The sequence below is a fragment of the Humulus lupulus genome, chromosome 5 (assembly GCF_963169125.1).
Source record: "Humulus lupulus chromosome 5, drHumLupu1.1, whole genome shotgun sequence".
In the NCBI taxonomy this organism is placed as follows: domain Eukaryota; kingdom Viridiplantae; phylum Streptophyta; class Magnoliopsida; order Rosales; family Cannabaceae; genus Humulus; species Humulus lupulus.
In genome coordinates, this window is record NC_084797.1 from 70725912 (window position 1) to 70745125 (window position 19214).

The 19214-nt window shown below is 41.5% G+C and overlaps 1 long non-coding RNA gene across 1 annotated transcript; it reads left to right on the top strand.

The window, feature by feature from the left end:
* The first annotated feature begins 13946 nt into the window (after positions 1-13946).
* LOC133777432 (uncharacterized) lies at positions 13947-18716 on the top strand. The gene is made up of 3 exons (XR_009868560.1): positions 13947-17397; positions 17508-17979; positions 18083-18716. It is a non-coding gene; the product is annotated as an uncharacterized LOC133777432 (long non-coding RNA).
* Positions 18717-19214: the final 498 nt, after the last annotated feature.

The following is a 19214-nucleotide window of genomic DNA, read 5'->3' on the forward strand; positions in this document are numbered from 1 at the left end:
AGGACAATTAAGGCATGGGTTCTCGTATCTCTATCGCCTCCCATGCCCAAGGTGCTGGTTCTCAGATCTAGGAGGTGGAGTAACGTGTCAGTGGGTGCGGGTTTTCAGAGCAGAGGATCGTCTGACAACCTTTGTGGGCGATCTGTCAACAATGTTGTCGAGTGTATGACTCGACAATTCACAAACCCACTACGCCGCTTGACACAGGTGTATGTACAACATGCCCTGACAGTCCCAGGGGCATGTTCCCCATAAAGTGGTTACCTTTCTGCAGTGGGCCACGCAAATCTCGCCTGGGTCGTAGTCTCTATTCAATGCAACCCAATGCATTGAAGTGTATTAATCCCTCAATTATGGAAAGAATGTGTATTAATTGTTTATGATTAACATTAATGACTCCAGCCTCTATAAATAGGGTTGAGAGTCTCATTGTAGAGGGTTTGGTTTTTTAGAGATAAAACTACTTGTACTCAGAGCAATTGCTGCCTGAGAAGACAATATAAAAGCTTGCAACCACAAGCTTGTAATCTCCCTAATACTAGAAACTCGTGGACTATGGTTCTTTTATAACCTGAACCACGTAAAAATCTTTGTGCTCTTATAGTTATTTCTTTAATCTCTCTTATAAAAGGTGATAGCGGAAAAGGAAGTCATCTCAAAATTTTAACCTGACTTCTTAAAAAAAATATATAATTATATTATATACACATATATAATTTGAGCATATAATACATATATGGAAGACTTCTCAATGGTTACTACCCATAGATGGGTACTAATAATTATGATGATGTGGCAACATAGTGACTTGATATAGCAAGCCATCAACAGATAAATATATTTTTTCTACATTAATTTTGAATTTTTTTTCCATAATTAATGTTGTTTCCAACCAATGAGAGACACTATCTATATTTAGAAATTGGCATGCATTTGAAAAATGAAAAGTTTACAATATTATATTTTCATAATAAATACACGTTTTCATCAGGTAATCCTTCCAAAAATTTGAAAAAAAATCAAAATTTATTTTTAGAAATATTAATTAAGTATAAATATGGACCTTTGATCTTAATCTAATGGTTAATATTAAAGTAATCATCAATGGGTAGTAACCATTAAAAGTGCACCCATACATATATATATACTATCTTTATTGTTTAAAATATATAAATTCACAAGTTATACATACACAAATCTGTAGAAAGAAAAGATATAATACCATTCCAAGCTTAATGTATATATAACTTTATTATCACATTTTATTAAAAAAAATTACTATACAATATATATACATATATATATATATAAGAATGACTTATTTCAAATATAATAAAAATGTTGTTAAAATAAATAAACAGTTATAATGTAATTAATATAAAAATCACATTTTTTTAATAATATAAAAATGATATAATAATGTAAATGATGGAATGGAATGATTTTTCCACCCAATTTTGAGTGTAATTATAATTCCATCAAAATGTGTAATGGCAATTCTTTTGGATAACTTTTTCCTATTTGAATTTACCAATCAAACAATGGAATAGAATAAAAAAGCATTTCATTCCATTCCATTCATTTCCCTCAAACCAAATACTAACTAACTTCTTAGCTCCCCAACCAACCAAGAGATTATAGGAAAGATTAATTAAAAAAAGATCTTTGATTACTTTAACAAATTATATTGCTGATTAGCCATTTATATATTTGATAGCTTGAAAGTTGTATAGGGAAACGTGAAATTGTTATTGTTTTCTCATTCCATATATAATTGTTCAGTTATAATTATTATTATTACTTTCTTCGGTATAGTTATAATTAATATTAATTAGGGGTATTTGTGGTATAAATACTGAATGTTTTATACTTGTCACAAATAAACACTTAATTTTTTATTTTTATAGAAAAAATACTTAATGTTCAATATATGTTGAAGATAAATACATAATCTTTTTTCTTTACAGAAAAAATACTTAAATTGCTAAAATATTGCTTTTATTAGTACCTCCTCTGTTGAAGTTGTTGACAGTTGACTCACTAGATATGTATCACTCCATAATTTCGATATTTTTGTCCTCAAAATACGAATTTTTTAAATTTGAACTAATTTAAAATATATTTTTAATTCATTTTTCTAATTTAAAATGAATTTTTAAATAAAATCATGAAATTGACCGATTACAGAGAGACAAATGTCTGTTTAGTCAACATGTTCAACAGCTCTAACAGATGAGGTACTTACAAAAGCAATGTTTTAGCAACTATAGGTATTTTTGTTGCAAAGAAAAAAAAATAGGTATTTATCTTTAACATATATTGAATATTGGGTATTTTTGCCGTAAAATTAAAAGATTAGGTATTTAAGTGTAACAAGTGTGAAATATTGGGTATTTATGCCACAAATACCCCTATTAATTATAATGAGTTTCCATGTTAGTGTGAACCCCGGGAATAATAAAATTTAAAAGGTAAGATTGAAAAACATATTCTTTATGTGTTTTCTTTGAAAGGTCTTTTATGTGTTCTTGATAATTATCAATCGATATCATCTGTTCGCAAAAACTACATACTTTGGTACCAGTGGCAGACCCTGAAAATTTATTCACTGGGAGCGAGAGTTAAAAAAAATAAGAGGGGCATAAATTTAAAAATATAAATAAGAAAATTAAATTATTGCAAAATTTAGAAAGATATAAATATATATGGGTGCACTCTTAATGGTTACTACCCATGGATGATTACTTTAATGTTAACTATTGGATTAAGATCAATGGTTCATATTTATAGTTGTTAATTAATATTTCTAAAAGTAAATTTTGATTTTTTTCAAATTTTTGGAAAGATTACCTGATGAAAAACGTGTATTTATTATGAAAATATAATATTGTAAGCTTTTCATTTTTCAAATGCATGTCAATTTCAAAATATAGCCATTGTTTCTCATTGGTTGGAAATACCATTAATTATAGCAAAAAAAATTAATTAAATTCGAAATTAATGTAGAAAAAAAAAATTTACTTGTTGGTGACTTACTATACCAAGTCAATATATTGTCAAATCATCATAATTGTTAGTACCCATCTATAGGTAGTAACCATTGAGAAGTCTTCCAAATATATATATATATATAAGGATTAAATTGTAAGATTTAAAGGATATAAATGTCAAAAAATATATAAAAATGGCTAAATTACAAATAATATATTAAACTTTTTTTAAAAAAAAATCAAGGTGGGCGACTCCTACCCTAGGCATAATGTGGGTTCACCTATGTTTGGTACCCTTCGTGCGTTTAAATTTTAATATTCCCATAATACCTCTTATTTTAATGTTTTATTTAATTTTAAATTATTTTAATATTTTTGAATGATTTAAATATATTTTCAAAATTCATAAAATAAAATAAATGTTTAATTAAAACTTTAAAATAGTTTTTGTTGTACCCTGATTTCAGCACGAGTCCTTCACTCAGCTTGGGTACAGCTGGCAAATAAATATGTGGAAGAAATAACCAAGGAATCCATTTATTATCCATGTGGACAGCTCAGTTTTCACGGTGATTATGCGACCTAGGGATGCATAGGTTGTTGTAATGCCCCAAATTTCCTAATAAGGTTTAGGACCTTGATTAGGAGGCCAGGAGGGCCATAATTGATTTATTATGGTATTTAATGATTATATGCATGTTTACGTGACTTATATTATTATATGATGGTGGATGCATGCATATGGGTTCATATTTTAATTATGAGGGCATTTTGGTAATTTGGCCTGTTGAGGGCGTGATTGTGTATTTTAGGTGCATGGTTGTGATTAATTGATATAGCCACATTATAAGGTGGATTGGTTCGAGCTAATCGGCATGAGACGATTATGAGATGTAAGTGTACGGTCTAGTCATAATGGGTTTAAGTTCGGGGCTCGGGGTGAGTCTCGGGGTCATTTTGATGATTAGAGCATTACCGGGGATAAAAGGGTAATGAGATATGATTTATTGGTATTTGAGAATAGCGGGAATTGGAGAGCATTAATTATAATTAACGTGATAGGCGGGAAAGGACGGTTTTACCCTCGGAAGCCTTTAGTGGGATTTATTTAGCTTAGGGGCATTATGGTCTTTTGACCTTAAGGATTTATATCAGCCTTTGAGTTTTAGAAGGCTGTGGAAAACATAACAAAACAAAGCCCCATCCTCATCTCTTCCTTTCTCTCCCGTACAATTTTCCCTTCATTCTTTCTTTGAATTTTGAGAGCCCAAATTGAGGAGTTAAGCTAGGAGATCAAAGGTGGGAGATAGGGAACTTGATTCAGCCATTAAAGGGGATTCAAAATCGTGTTTGAGGTGAGTTCAGCCATGAGTTTCTGGTTTGTACTCTGTTTTTTTCTTGTAGTTTCTCAGCCTATGATCTCTTGATGGTAGTTTGGATTTATGGAGGTTTTGATTGAAGCTTAGCATGGGTTTTGAAGAGGGTGAGTTGTAGATGATGTTTGGTGGTTGAATTGGGTGTTAGGTTGAGGTTTGGGACAGGTTTGAAGGGCTGGTTCCAAGGGAAAACGCAGGGGAGGTTTGCTGGTGCGTGCTGAGATTTTGGCTGAACAGGGTAATGAGCCGCGGCATGGCTGTGGTACGCCGCGGCTCATGGCGTCTGGCAGAGAGGGTTGCCTCTGTCTGGGGGGCGCGCCGCGGCCCTTAGTGACTTTTTGGCCAGAATGGTGTTTTTAGCTTGGGGATTCAAGCCTTAGGCCTCGAGGTTGAACCTAGTACCCGGTTAAGTGGGGATTGATGTCCCGGAGGCTAGATATTGGTTTGGGAACTTATGTTGATCATTTTTATTGATGGTATCTTATATTTGGTTATGAGTAGGTGACCGCTAAAGGACTAAAATTTGATCGTTCTCAAGGGTCGTTCTTTAAATCATTCTAGCTCGACTTTGAGGTAAGAAAACTGCCCCCTGTGTATATGTGGCATGCATGGTTACTCTTGATGCATGTTGGTTGATTATTAAACGTGACATGCATGGCTGCTATTGATGCATGTTGGATTGTTAAGTATGATGCATGTGATGCACGAGAAACATGTGATTAGGACATGCTTTGTATACTAGGTATGATATCGTTCAGAGCTTGAGCCTCTATGTTGTGCATGGTCCTAATTGTACTAGTACCTGTTAAGTAAGCATGTTGAATGCCTTGTTTATGGATAATGGACATGTGATATATGTTTGGTGGCATGGCTTACCTGTGTATGGCGCTGACTTATTAGTCAGAATCGACAATGGTGTCAGATCCGTCTGTGAAGCTGTGACTTACTAGTTAAGTTCACAACGGGCTGAGCACTGGTCGTGTTTCACTGACCCAAGAGTCAGAAATGGCAGAGCGTTGCGAACGCCGGGCCAAATGAAGATTGGATCTAATCGAGGTCGGCATTGAATGACTCATATGGGATATTAATGCTGGACCGACCGGAAGGTCAATGAAAACCATAAGCGTTTGCCTGGTCTAAGACCAGATGTTCATAGCCAGGGCATATGGCCCCGGTGACTGTTTGTCACATGGCTAGGGGACGCTGTCCATAGTTACGACTCTAGAGTCGGGAGATTAGATCTAATCGATATCAGCAAGAATAACTCATATGGGGTATTAACGCTGGACCGACCAGAAGGTCGACGAAACTTATAAGCGCTTGGCTAGTCTGAGACTAGTTATTCAGAGCCAGGGCATATGGCCCCGGTGACTGTCTGTCACATGGCTGGGGAACGTTGTTCCATAGTTACGACTCTAGAGTCGGGAGGAAGGTTATGTTGGTGACTAATCACCATGCACCTATCCTGTTGAAGCTAGTGAGATGTTCACTTATTTATTAAGCCCTGGTGATCCTATCATCACATGGCTGAAGGGTGTTGTCCCCATATTTGTGACTTTTGTGATAGTCACCTATTTGCTTGGACTGTTGGTCCTGAAGAAGTAATACAATCTCTGTTGATATTATATCATGTTATATGGTGTTTTCTTGCTGGGCTTCGGCTCACGGGTGCTATGTGGTGCAGGTAAAGGCAAAAGAAAGCCGGACCATCCTTGAGTTGGAGAGCTTAGGTGATGAGGTGTACATATGCATCTTCTCGTCCACCACGGCTGAGGTTGAGAAGGAACTAGGGTTAAACCCCGTTTTGCCGCTTAGATCGGCGTGTTGTAAATAGTTTTCTGTAATAGACTTTGAAATTATATTTTTGGGATCTCAATGTATATATTAAATGTTCTAGTGAGACGTTACATCTTAACCAAAATTTTTGATCCCTAAACCGCTAATCATACTTAGCTTACGATTTTGGCCAAATGAATCGATTAGCGAGTTTAGCACTGTTTACAAGGCACACCGTAACGGTCCCTGGAGTTGGGGCGTTACAGTTGCGAAGCGCGAGCTCATGATATTCATACGGCCTCCATAGTACGAGCTCGGAGATATATTCAGCTCGTGGTAACTCAAATATATTGCGTATCCGCAAATCCCCAAAGACTCGGGTACTTTTATGTGATCATTTATGGCCAGCGTGTAATATTTAATGTCCTTGATATTAAGAGACCATTTATTTTGTGATCAGATCATATCCTAGTATAAATAAAAAAAAATTGTAATAAATATGTAAATCTGTGATTGACTCACGCGGTTGCCCAAACCTGTCCATGGAATATCTCTATAAATACTGGGAATATTGGACAGGAAAAGGGAACGATTATTCTGTAATGCTGAAACTCTGCCAAAATAGAGAGAGAAAAATAGTAATAATATACACTCGTGGACTAGGTGGATTTTAACCACTGAACCACGTAAAAAGATTTGTGTCTTTGAGAGTTTATTTCTTATTTCAGTTTATTATCAAGCACTAATCAACCTTGTTATTTTCTGAATTCACTGTTGGCGAAAAACCGCGTCAACAATTTGGTGCTTTCATTGAGAGGTGAGATTAGTGCTTTCACCAAAATCTCAAACAAATCTCATCATGGTGGTCACTCGCTCAATGCATGATAATGAGATAGACCAACTTGGTGGGCAGGAGGCCCCTCTTACCGCTGTTTCAAACGAGCATGGCCCTGAAGTTCAGCAATGTTCAAGAAAGTAATCGGTGGGCCATGGCAATACTGGGAGTTCGGCGTCATTGCCATCGAATCCAAACCTAGACTACTTAACTACGGTTGAATTGGAAAATATGCAGTTAAGAAGTCATCCTACTAAGGCAAACAAGCAAATTGAGGAGGTTTTGGTGCGGTTACCCCCTCATGCAACCAACGTTAATGTAGGAAAGAGGAAAAATTAGTCTCATAAGTCCCACAGGAATAACCGATCCAAACCATGTCGGTCAATCAGAACTGCCACCCCAAGTTCTGTGCCTACAACGCGAGATCGCCAAAATGCTCAACCTAGTGGCCCTCCTAGGGGTCATCAACACATCAGTCGATGGGTTAGGACTGCGACCCCAAGTTCGGTGCCTCCGTCGCATGCGCTTGGGAATACCCATGGAAACCCACGAGGAGGGGCTGGAATAGGTTCACAAAGGCAAAATGTTCCAGACAACCTTCCTGCGTCAAGAGTGGATTGTCAAGCGGAGAGAGCTAGAATTGATGGGGCAGAACAGAGGCAGGCTTATTTAGTTCGCCCTGATGGGACAAGAATTGCCTCGCCAGTTAGGCATCCCCCGTCACCCATAAGACATCCGACGCCACCTCTTCGTACACGGGACATTCCTGCTTATGGAGACAGCAGAAGAAATCCTCCTTCATCTGCCCGTACCTATGTACCACGGACACGAGGTGAAAATTTGGATCCTCAGCCTCAACCACGAGCTGTGAGCTTCACAAATGGAAGTTATTGGACGGAAAGTCGTCAAAGTTGTAGGTCCAGTAGGTCCGAGGGCGATCTAAGGAATCATCTAAGTTCGGCTCAAAGTCCTTGATATGATCCAAAGCCTGATCTGCATGATCACCTAAATTTGCAGAGAAGAAATTCAGCTCGTGATGAAGGAGTCAGTTACACTTGTCAAGAGAGAGGTCTTTCCAAAGTACGTGATAATGGGAATGTCCCACAAAACCAAGCCCGAACTTGGAGGGAAAACAACCTGCCAAACACGTACGACAGGATGGGAGCTGTTGAACAGCCCCAGAATAACCAAGTGACCAAGGACCAAACCCTCAAAAGGCTAGCTCAGATGGAGGAGCTAATGAAGAAGCTCCTATCGGAGAAAGAGAAAGATGAGTGTGACTCAGAGGATGAGCTCAAGCTTTTCGCCCCAAATATTGCGGCGGCCGCATATCCAGTTGGTTTCAGGATGCCACATTTGTTAAAGTTTGACGGAGATGGGGATCCGTCTCATCAGCTGGGGATGTTCAACACCATAATGATGCCCCACAACGTCGGACCCGATCTAAGGTGCCTTATATTTCCCTCGACTCTAATTGGGCTAGCCAGGCAGTGGTTCAAACAATACAAGAGGCATTCAATCAACTCATGGAAGAGTTTTTCCACTGATTTTAAGAGAGCATTCAAAGCTTCCCAGGTAGCTTGGATTAAGGCTGACTCATTGGCTAATGTAAAGCAATAGCTCGGTGAACCGTTGAAAGCACATCTAAGTAGGTTTGCAAATGTCACTACGCGAGCTAGAGATGCTGACGAAAGCTCCAAGCTCATGGCAATGAGGACGAGAATTCTTGTTGGAGGTGACTTGTGGCAATTGCTACAGAGGAAAGTAGTTTATACTGTGGACTAGTTCTTGACATGAGCTCAAAGATGGGTTAACCTGGAAGAGGCGCGAGCTTGTGTCGCAGGAACCAACCAAGTCCCTATCCAGCCCGTTGGAGTGGTAACAGATGTTGCAGCTACGGCTCAAACCGTTGCCCAGAATAACCAAGGGAAAAATAATAAGAGGAAGGGAAATGGTGAGGGCGACCAGAGTAGAACAAAGAAAAACAAGTTTGTGGACAAATTTAAACCGGTCTACACAACATATACCGATCTCATGGATACTAGAGAGCGCATCTTCTTAGCTAATTCTACTCGCCTTCCATGGAAGAAGCCAGAACCGCTAAAAAACCAAAGAGCGAAGAGAGATCCTTCGAAGTTTTGCCGATTCCACAATGCTATCGGTCATAATACTGATGACTGTAGACAGCTGAAGGATGAGATCGAGACTCTCATCAGGGCATGACCTTTGGCCCAGTACGCTGGGAATCGAGCGACTCCCAGTCAACCCACTGGGAAAAATCCTTCGTCAGCTCCTGAGGCTCCAATGAATCAAGGGGGAGCTCAGGTGAATCAGGAAAATCCTCCTCTGATAACAGGAGGAGATATAGCCACCATTTCAGGAGGACCTCATCTGGCAGGCACGAGTAGAGGTGCCCAGAAGAGGTACATCAACGAACTGAAGTCCCATATTGGAGTGGAGTTCATCCCAGAACAACGGTTATCAAAGCAGCAGCGATTGGAGAAACAACCAATCATCTTTACATAGGAAGATGCCAGCCATGTCCAGTTCCCACATAACGATCATTTGGTCATAACTGTTCAATTCGCCAAACCGGAGAGTTCGGAGGATACTTGTAGACAACGAGAGCTCTGTGAATCTACTTTTTAGGTCCACCTTAGAAAAAATGGGATTGTCTGCAATCGAGTTAAAGGCAACCTCAATGATTCTATATGGGCTTTCTGATGAAGGGTCGACTGCCATCAAAACGATCGAATTAGTGGTAACATTGGGTGAAGGTCCACAAACTATCTCCAAGTTGCTTGAGTTCATGGTCATCGATTGTCCAGCCGCGTACAATGCAATCCTGGGTCGACCTGCGTTGATGTTTTTTGAAGCCATAACCTCTATCTGCCTCCTAGCAATCAAATTCCCCCCATCAGCGGGAATATGCACCATTAGAGGCGATCAACTCGCTGCCGGGGAATGCTATAGCATTTCTATGAAGGGAAAATCACAACCCGGGCAGCAAGCAATGGCCATAAGTGACGGAGGTGAGGAGTCCCAGGAAGTGAAAGTTGCTTGCGGGACAAAAGAACCTCAAGAAACAAAGGATAGTGGCGTTGCCCCAAGTGATGATATCAAACCACGAATGGGCGAGGAGAGATCAGAGCTCCAAGCTATTGAGGAGTTCGATGAAGTAAACATAGATCCCAAAGACGCTTCAAGAGCATTAAGATTGGGAAAAATCTTGGTGATGAACGGAAAAAGGAGCTAGTTAAATTTTTACAAGGGAATCTAGATGTTTTTGCCTAGTCACATGAAGACATAGTGGGAATAAGCTCGAGTGTGATTATGCACACTCTAAACTTGGACAAAAGCGTGCCTGCAAAATCCCAAAAACAGAGACGTTTGGGAGCAGTCTGAGTTGAAGCATTGGAGGAAGAAGTACTTCGGTTATTAAAGTGTGGGTTTATTTGTGAAGCAAAATACCCGATTAGGGTAACGAATCCTGTGCTGGTCTCGAAGCCACACGGAAAATGGAGGACCTGCATCGATTTCTCTGACCTGAACAAAGCTTGTCCTAAAGATTGCTTTCCAGTGCCGATGATTGATCAGTTGGTAGATGCCACCGCGAGACATGAGCTCATGTTTTTCATGGATGCGTATTCTGGATATAACCAGATCGCGATGAATCCTGTGGACCAAGAGCATACTAGCTTTATAACACCAACTAATGTATATTGTTATAAAGTTATGCCCTTCGGGCTGAAGAATGCCGGAGCTACCTACCAACAGTTAGTCAACAAAATGTTTGTTGGTCAGATCGGGAAAAATATGGAAGTGTATGTCGACGATATGCTAGTCAAATCCAAGACTGTCGATAATCATGTATCTGATTTGAATGAATGTTTTGAGATCTTGAGGAGGTATAATATGAGACTAAATCCCCAGAAGTGTACTTTTGGAGTGGCATCGGGAAAATTTCAGGGATTCATAGTCAATACAAGGGGGATAGAGGCGAACCCTGATTAAATCAAAACATTGTTGGAAATACCCTAACCTAGGTCGCGTAAAGAAGTTCAGAGTCTGACTGGAAATGTGGCAGCGTTGAACCATTTTATTTCAAAATCCACTGACAAGTGCTTGCCATTCTACAACTTGCTCAGAGGAAACAAGAAATTTGAATAGACTGAGGAATGCGATCAGGCATTCCTCGACCTAAAAACGCACTTGGCCGAGCCCCCAGTATTGTCTAAGCCTATGTCCGGAGAACCTCTGTTCCTTTATTTGGCTGTGACAGAAAGTGTAGTCAGTGCCGTGTTAGTTCGAGAAGAAGATCGTGCTAAAAAGCTGGTGTATTATAAGCAAGAGACTTCTCGGAGCTAAATCACGATATCCACTGATAGAAAAGATGGCTTTCTATCTAATATTGGCTTCAAGAAAGCTCTGGCCATATTTCCAGTCCCATTCAATTAACGTCATGACTGACCAACCTTTAAGGCAGGTATTGCAAAAACCTGAAATGTCGGGACGTATTTTAAAATGGGCGGTTGAACTCAGCCAGTTCGAAATATTGTATGTACCATGGCCCTTAATCAAAAGCCAGACTCTTGCTGGTTTTGTGGCTGAATGCACCAGATTTCAATAGGAGCTTTTGAAGGAACCAGTGTAGGAATTGTGGAAAATATTCATAGATGGGCCATCAAACGAGAACGGATCCGGAGCTAGGATCATATTAATCTCTTCAGAAGGACATCGATTCTATACATCTCTGAGATTCGGATTCAAAGCATCTAACAATGAAGCCGAATATGAGGCCTTGCTAGGTGGACTTAGCATAGCGAAGGAGCTCAAAGCGAGGGTCGTACAGTGTTATAGCGATTCCCAGCTCGTGGTCAATTAGGTGTTGGGGGAGTATCAAGCTCGAGGTACCAAGATGGCGGCTTACCTATCTAAGGTAAAGGGAAATCTATCCGAATTTGAGTACAGTACTGTTGAACAGATACCTCGCAAGCAGAACTCTAATGCTGACGCTTTGGCAAGGCTTGCCACCACCAAGGAAGTTGAGACTTTGAATGTAGTGCCAGTGGAGCTCTTGGAAAGTCCGAGCGTGACGAAAAAACGGTAGAGGTCGAGATGATCGACATAAGGCTGACCTGGATGACCCCCATAGTGGAATATGGGAAGGCTACCTTAGAAAAGAAAGGACACAAGAAAAATACTCTATCAAGCTCCGATGTACAACTGGCAAATAAATATGTGGAAGAAATAACCAAGGAATCCATTTATTATCCACGTGGACAACTCAGTTTTCACGGTGGTTATGCGAGCTAGGGATGCATAGGTTGCGAATCGCGAGCTCATGATATTCATACGACCTCCATATTACGAGCTCAGAGATATATTCAGCTCGTGGTAACTCAAATATATTGCGTAGCTGCGAATCCCCAAAGACTCGGGTACTTTTATGCGATCATTTATGGCCAGCCTATAATTTTTTAATGTCCCAGATATTAGGAGACCATTTATTTCGTGACCAGATCATATCCTACCATAAATTGGAATATTTTGTAATAAATATGTAAATCCGAGATTGACTCACGCGGTTGCCCAAACATGTCCATGGAATTTCTCTATAAATACTGGGAATATTGGAGAGGAAAAGGGGACGATTATTCTATAATACTGAAACTCTGCCAAAATAGAGAGAGAAAAGCAGTAAAAATATAGATTTGTGGAGTAGGTGGATTTTAACCACTGAACCACGTAAAAAGATTTGTGTCTTTGATAGTTTATTTCTTATTTCGGTTTATTATCAAGCACTAATCAACCTTGTTATTTTCTTAATTCACTGTTGGCGAAAAACCGTGTCAACAATTTTAATAAACAAAATTATTTTAAAAATAAATTTATTTAATTGAAAAAATAAAAAACTATTTAAAATCTTATTAATTAATTTTAAATAAGCCGAAATTTAAATTTAATTGACAAATCGATCCAACTTTGAAATTAAAAAAAATGTGAGTGAGATATAGAGGGTAGGAACTGAGATGGTGAGAGTGAGATTGAGTGAAATATGAGTTTTTTTCATTATTTAAATTAAAATTTGGGTTTATTGAAAGTTAATTTATAAGAATTTAATTAGTTTTTTAATATTTTAATTCCAATTTTTGTTTGTTTTAATTAATTAAACTTAGGGTAAATATCATTTTGGACCCCGTATTTTACAAAAGTTACCGATCGGACTCTGTGTTGTGTTAATTGACAATTTAAATCCTGTGTTTTACAAAATGGAACAAATTAATATTCTAAGCCTATTTTGGTCATATTATTTTTTAATATGACCAAAATGCCCTCATATTTTAATTATTAAATACATTTAAATGAATTAAAATGTAAAATAATTTTAATGAATAAAAATCAAAATTAAGAACTTAGACACTTAAATGTAAATCAAATATAAAAAACAACATATCAAAAATTAAAACTAATCTAACATAAACTAAAAATTGAATTTCTTTTCTCCTTTCCGCCTCTTATTCTTCTTCTTCTTCCTACCTCATCGTTCGGCAGCATTCCTCTTCTTCTTCTCCTTCTTCTTCCCTTGCCTTACGTAGATTGATGGACGGCGACAGGAGATCTGGGCAACGAACGCAGGGTAGCTGGTAGTGGAGAATCGATTGGGCGATGACAGAGAGATTCAAAATTTTAGACAATCGTGGGGCTTCAAATCTGGCGTGGGTGCAGATGAAGCTTCAGTTATGGTGTGGGTGAAAAATGAGGCTTCAAATATAACATGGGGAGATGAACGAGGCTTCAGATCTGTAGATCTGGGCTAGAGGAGGCAAGGTGGGTAATGGGCGGCTGACTTCGATCTGTAGATCTGGGCTGGAGGAGGCAAGGTGGGTAAAAGGCTGATGCTCAGTCACGGAAGACGCCATTGGCGAAGGGTAGAGAATTTCGTCTGCAACCTACAATTTATAGTTTTAATTAAACATTTATTTTATTTTATGATTTTTTTAAAAATATTTTTAAATTATTTAAAAATAATAAAACAATTGAAAATCAAATAAATCACTAAAATGAGGGTGAGATTGAGAGGGTGGGGAACTGAGATAGTAAGAATGAGATTGGGTGTGTTGACGCGGTTCTTCGCCAACAGTTAATTACGAAAATAAGAGGAAGAGATTAGTGCTTAACTATGAACCGAAATAGATGAATGATCTTTGTAAGTGGACTAGTGACACAATCACGTTTTTAGGTGGTTCAAAGGTTAAAATCTTTCTACTCCACCAGCCAATATTATTGCTATATGCTTGGTATTCTTTTACAGGGTATTTCCTTACACAATAGAATCCAACCCTTTGCAACTTCCAGGGTCTCCATATTTATAGGAGAGGGCACCTGGAAGTTGGTAAGAAGGTCATCCCGTGACCTTCTTACCTATCATGTCAACTCTGTGACATTCATGATTAATTCCTAAAACCTGACACATGAAGTGTGGTCTAATCAATAGGTAAGGGGGATAATGGGCCGCACGGCCGAACCCAATCGTGTGTGTCTGAATACGCACGTTCATACTGCGTGTCCGGGAAGTCAGGGTATATCAGACACGTGATGTCTGATATATGCACGTTTACCTTGCGTGGTTAACTTTATAAAAGGTCACAACCTCCAACTCTAGCTCGTACCACGAGCTGGATGCTTCCCTCGACCTGTGGCCTTCAGAGTCCAAACTCAGTCCTTAAACAATCTTGGCTAACCTTTGGATACCCCTAGCTAACGAGACAGGACCTGAGGACAACAGCTCCGGTCAGGGGGATCCACGTGGCTGATATAGTTTAGGCCGTATCTCAGCTCGCTAATAGCCCGTTGGAAAATCAGGGCGTACATTTGCCCCCAAGCCCCTGCTCGTGGTACACGACGTCGTATAGGGCCACAGTAGGGGCTTTTAGGCTTCCCCATGAACTCCTCATATTCCACATTTTACGCAGGCGCCGAATATGTGGAACATCGTGGTTGGTGACGGTACGTCTTCCGAGAACCACTTTAAATGGCCTAGCCTATACTCAGCCGTCGTTTCGTCTTTCGAGTGGAGAGCCTTGGATCCCACATCAGGGCAATCCAACGGCCCCTCTCACGTGACCTTTCATGTATATAAAAAGGGTGGCCACCTTACGCATGGGCCACCTGTTCATTTGAAATTTTTCAGAATTTTTCTTCTTCTTCACTCTTCTTCATTTTCAAAAGAAAAACCCTCTTCTTTCCGGCTGCCATTCCCAGCGCTCAAGAAGTTCAGGTGTAAGGGCTCCCTTGAAGCTTTGGAATCAACTACTCCGACGAAGCCCCAACCCAGACGATCCCTTCATCCTCTTCTCAACCAGAACACTCTGTAAGTCTCCTGACCGTGCATGTTTTGAAATTATTTTTCACTGTAGCCTAGGTAAATATTTACTGTAATTGCATGAAAGGTTTTTTTGGTTTTTTGTGGGTATGAAGGAAAAAAGCCTTTAGGTTAGGGTATCTCTTGCAGTAGAAAACCATTTAGGAACACGGTTTACAGGATACATTTTCTGGGGAAATTTTCTGGGTAGGATTTTTGGTACGCTTGTTTAAAATATCCAGTATTTTGGGTGCAAAACCGGGTAGCTTAGGGGACACGCTTCACAGGCGGTTTTGCCTCTCTTGCCTACTGAAACTTTCCTTCCAAGGCAAATTTCTATCCTGACACACGAATTCTGAGTAATCGGGGATCTGTTGGGAGCACAGGCGTGTGTTCATAGAACCGCGTGGTCTCACTCTCCACGGGTTGAGATTACCTCAGCTCGTGCAAATGAAACACTTCTCTTGATTCTTCCTTATGCTTAGGTCGCATTTTCTGAAATCTTTTCTTTTGTTCGCCAGGCGACCAGATGGCACCCAAGAAGAACGCTCCAAAGAGGATCGCCGGCAGCTCGTCCTCCCAACAATCCAAGGGAAAAAAGGTGATGACGGACTCCCCAATCCCTGTCTTCGGGCCGGCCATGGAGCAGGAGCTCGAGGTGGCGCCCGATGCTTTCTTCGAGGCTGAAAGGATCATCTCGAAGATCACTGACCAGGGGAAAGTGAACAAGATATTCCTTTCCCATGGCATCGAACTGGGGAGGGGCGCCCTCATCGCCCGACCTCCCGCAAAAGGTGAGCGGAGCTGTGCGCCGCTCGACGAGGAATTCGCGGCCTGGAGTGACGAACACTTCAAAGCCGGGGCTTTCCTCCCGTTGGATCAGTACTTCGCCGACTTCCTCAATTATGTGAGGTTGGCCCCTTTCCAGCTCCCCCCCAACTCCTATCATTTGTTGGCAGGGTTGAGATATCTGTTCCTGAAACAGGAGTGGGAGGTCCCCACTCCGGCAGATATCTTATACTTTTTCTGCCTCAAATCCAGCCCGGAGCAGCGGGGGTGAGGCGACGGGTTCTATTACTTAACCCGGTTTCCAAATACGTCTGCGGTCATCGAGCTGCCCAGCCACCCCAACGACTTCAAAGACCAGTTCTTTATGTCCAAGGGGTTTCGCAACTTCGACCTGCACTACTTCAACCGTCCTCATAAGTACCTTTCATCTCTAGCTCGTAAGTTAAGTATCGGTTAGCTCCCCCCTGTATCCATTTCTGACTTAGAATAATTCTGCAGCTATTTTTGCGAGGACAGAGAAGTCTGTGATTCTCGGGAGCCAGTACGAGACACTGGCGGGCTTGCCCCCCAGTGAAAAAGACTATTGCCAGCTCGTGACAGACGAGACGATGCTGGCCTGTAAGCTGATCTCCCCAGGCCAGACTCTGAACCTAAGGAGGCCCCGGGTGCCTCCCCCAGCTCGCGAGATGAGGCCTATCCCCGTGGATGAGGACGCGGGGGATGAGAATGAGGAGGACGAGGTGCCCCTCGTGAGGACGAGGAAGCGGGCGTTGGAGGTCGCCCAAAGAACGGACGAGGAGAGGATCTGGTCCGGAGCAGTTGCAGGTCCCTCCGGCCAAGGTAACCCATATATGTTTAGGAACTTAGATAGGGCCATTGCAGACCCCCGGCTAGCTAGGCTCAATGCCAAACAGATCGTCCAACGCCATCGAAGTGACCCAGACTTTGATGAAACCCTGCTCCATTGCGTCGACCAGCTCGTGTTGGATTACGAAAGTAGCCGCCTTAGGGGTACCCTAGCTGTTGACAACACCCTAGGCTTTAGGTCGGTCCTATTCGAGGAGTATGGGACTAACCTTCGGTCGTGGCCATCACTCCGGGACGGTGTCGTAGCTCCGGGTCTTAGGCAATACGTAGAAGAGTCTAGTCCTGAGACAGCCTCGGATCCAGAACCCGCGCCAGCTCGAGAAGTAATTGTCTTAGATTCCCCCGCAGAAGCTCCGGGGCCGATGGTCGTGACCATAGATTCCTCTTCTAGCTCGGGGGGTAGGATTCCCTTTAGTTTATATATATACTTGAGTTTTGCTTTTTTCCCCCTTGTTTTTGTTTTTGCATGACTGCTTACTGACATATTGATGTTGTCTTTGTTTTTCCAGAGGAGATGTCTCAGCCCGGGGGAGAAATTTGCGAGCCATGTTCATCGGAGGGAACTCCTCAGCTGGGGCCTCTAGGCCCAAAATGAAGAAGCTCCGGGTGGCAAAGAAAGCCGCTGGGACCCCAACCAAGTCCCCCGCAAAGGGGAAAGAGCAGACCCCAGCTGCCCAGGCCGAGGAAACTACACCTCTTGCTGTAGTGGAGAACATGCCCCCACCCCCTCCGCGAGCTCCGGCCTTTGTCCGGGACACAGGGGCGGAGCTCGGGGCCTCGGAAAGTGCGCCCCCAAGGTACGTATCCCGGTGGACCCCCAGGATCTGGAGAAGATTCCAGATGTCTTTCAGGGGGACGGTGTATGAGACGGCGAGCTACGCCGTCAGCCACTTCTACCGCTTCAATGAGAGGGAGCTGCGGGCCATCGAAACAAGGAGCCCGGTGGGCGTAATGGAATCTTCATTGGGCATGGCCCTAACGGTAAGCTGACCTTACCCTTTTATGATTTCTGATTATCATGCCTTGCCCTGTTTTTCCTTTCTTATTTTTTTTTTCTAAGGCAGTTGCCTCTCCGTTTTTGCAGAGCGTCTTGGCCCTTCACCGGAGCATAGCCAGGACCAAGGCCCAGCTCGAGGATATGAGGGGTGAGCATCAGGCGGTTGTGGCCACCCATTAAACTTCCTTGCAGACGGCCCAACAGAAAGAAAAAGAGGCCAAGGATGCCCTGGCGGGCGTGCAGGCCGAGCTGGAAGAAGCCCGTCCCAAGCTTCAAGAGGTCGAGGCTACCAAAGCCGCCCTTGCTGCCGCGGTGGTCGAGCTAGACTCTGCGAAGGCCGGGGCCGAGGAGGCCAAGGCCGCCTTGGAAACAGAGAAGGCAGCTTCCAACACCGCCATGGAGGACATGCTCTACCACTGCTGGGCTTATAACCCGGACGGCGACTTCTCCTTCTTAGGAGCGGACGGGGAGGTCTTCCTGGAGGGGTTCAAAGCTCGCCTCCAGCAACAGGCACCTTCTGAAACCGGGGAGGCATCCGTTGTAGCCGAGCAGGAGGGCGAGACGGCGACCTCCATGGGGCAGCCTGGTGGAGCTTAGGGCCTTTCTTTTTCGTACCCATTCCTTTAATATTCTCATTTTTTTTTTGTGTAACTTTGCATGAAGTTTTTCTACCTCGAGATAATCGGTTTTTATCAATTTTTTACCTTTGATTGGTTTATTTCCTTTTGCCTTTACGCATTTTAGTTACTATTTTGAAAAACTTAGTTCGAGTTAATTTTTATCAATATCTCGTGCTCTTTAAGAAAAACAACGATCAGTCAATTTAAATTAACCTCTAAGTTTTATGACCTGGTTATGTCCAGGAACTTAGTTTGAAAACTTAGTTCACGTTAATTTTTATCAATATCTCGTGCTCTTTAAGAAAAACTACGATCAATCGATTTAAATTAACTTCTAAGTTTTATGACCTGGTTATGTCCAGGAACTTAGTTTGAAAACTTAGTTCGTGTTAATTTTTATCAATATCTCGTGTTCTTTAAGAAAAACAACGATCAATCGATTTAAATTAACTTCTAAGTTTTAAAACCTGGTTATATCCAGGGTAGAGCTTAGTTCGCGTTAATCCTTTATCAATATCTCGCGTTTTTTTAAGAAAAACAGCGATCAATCAATTTGAATTAACCTCTAAGTCTTTAAGGCGACCTGGTTATATCCAGGC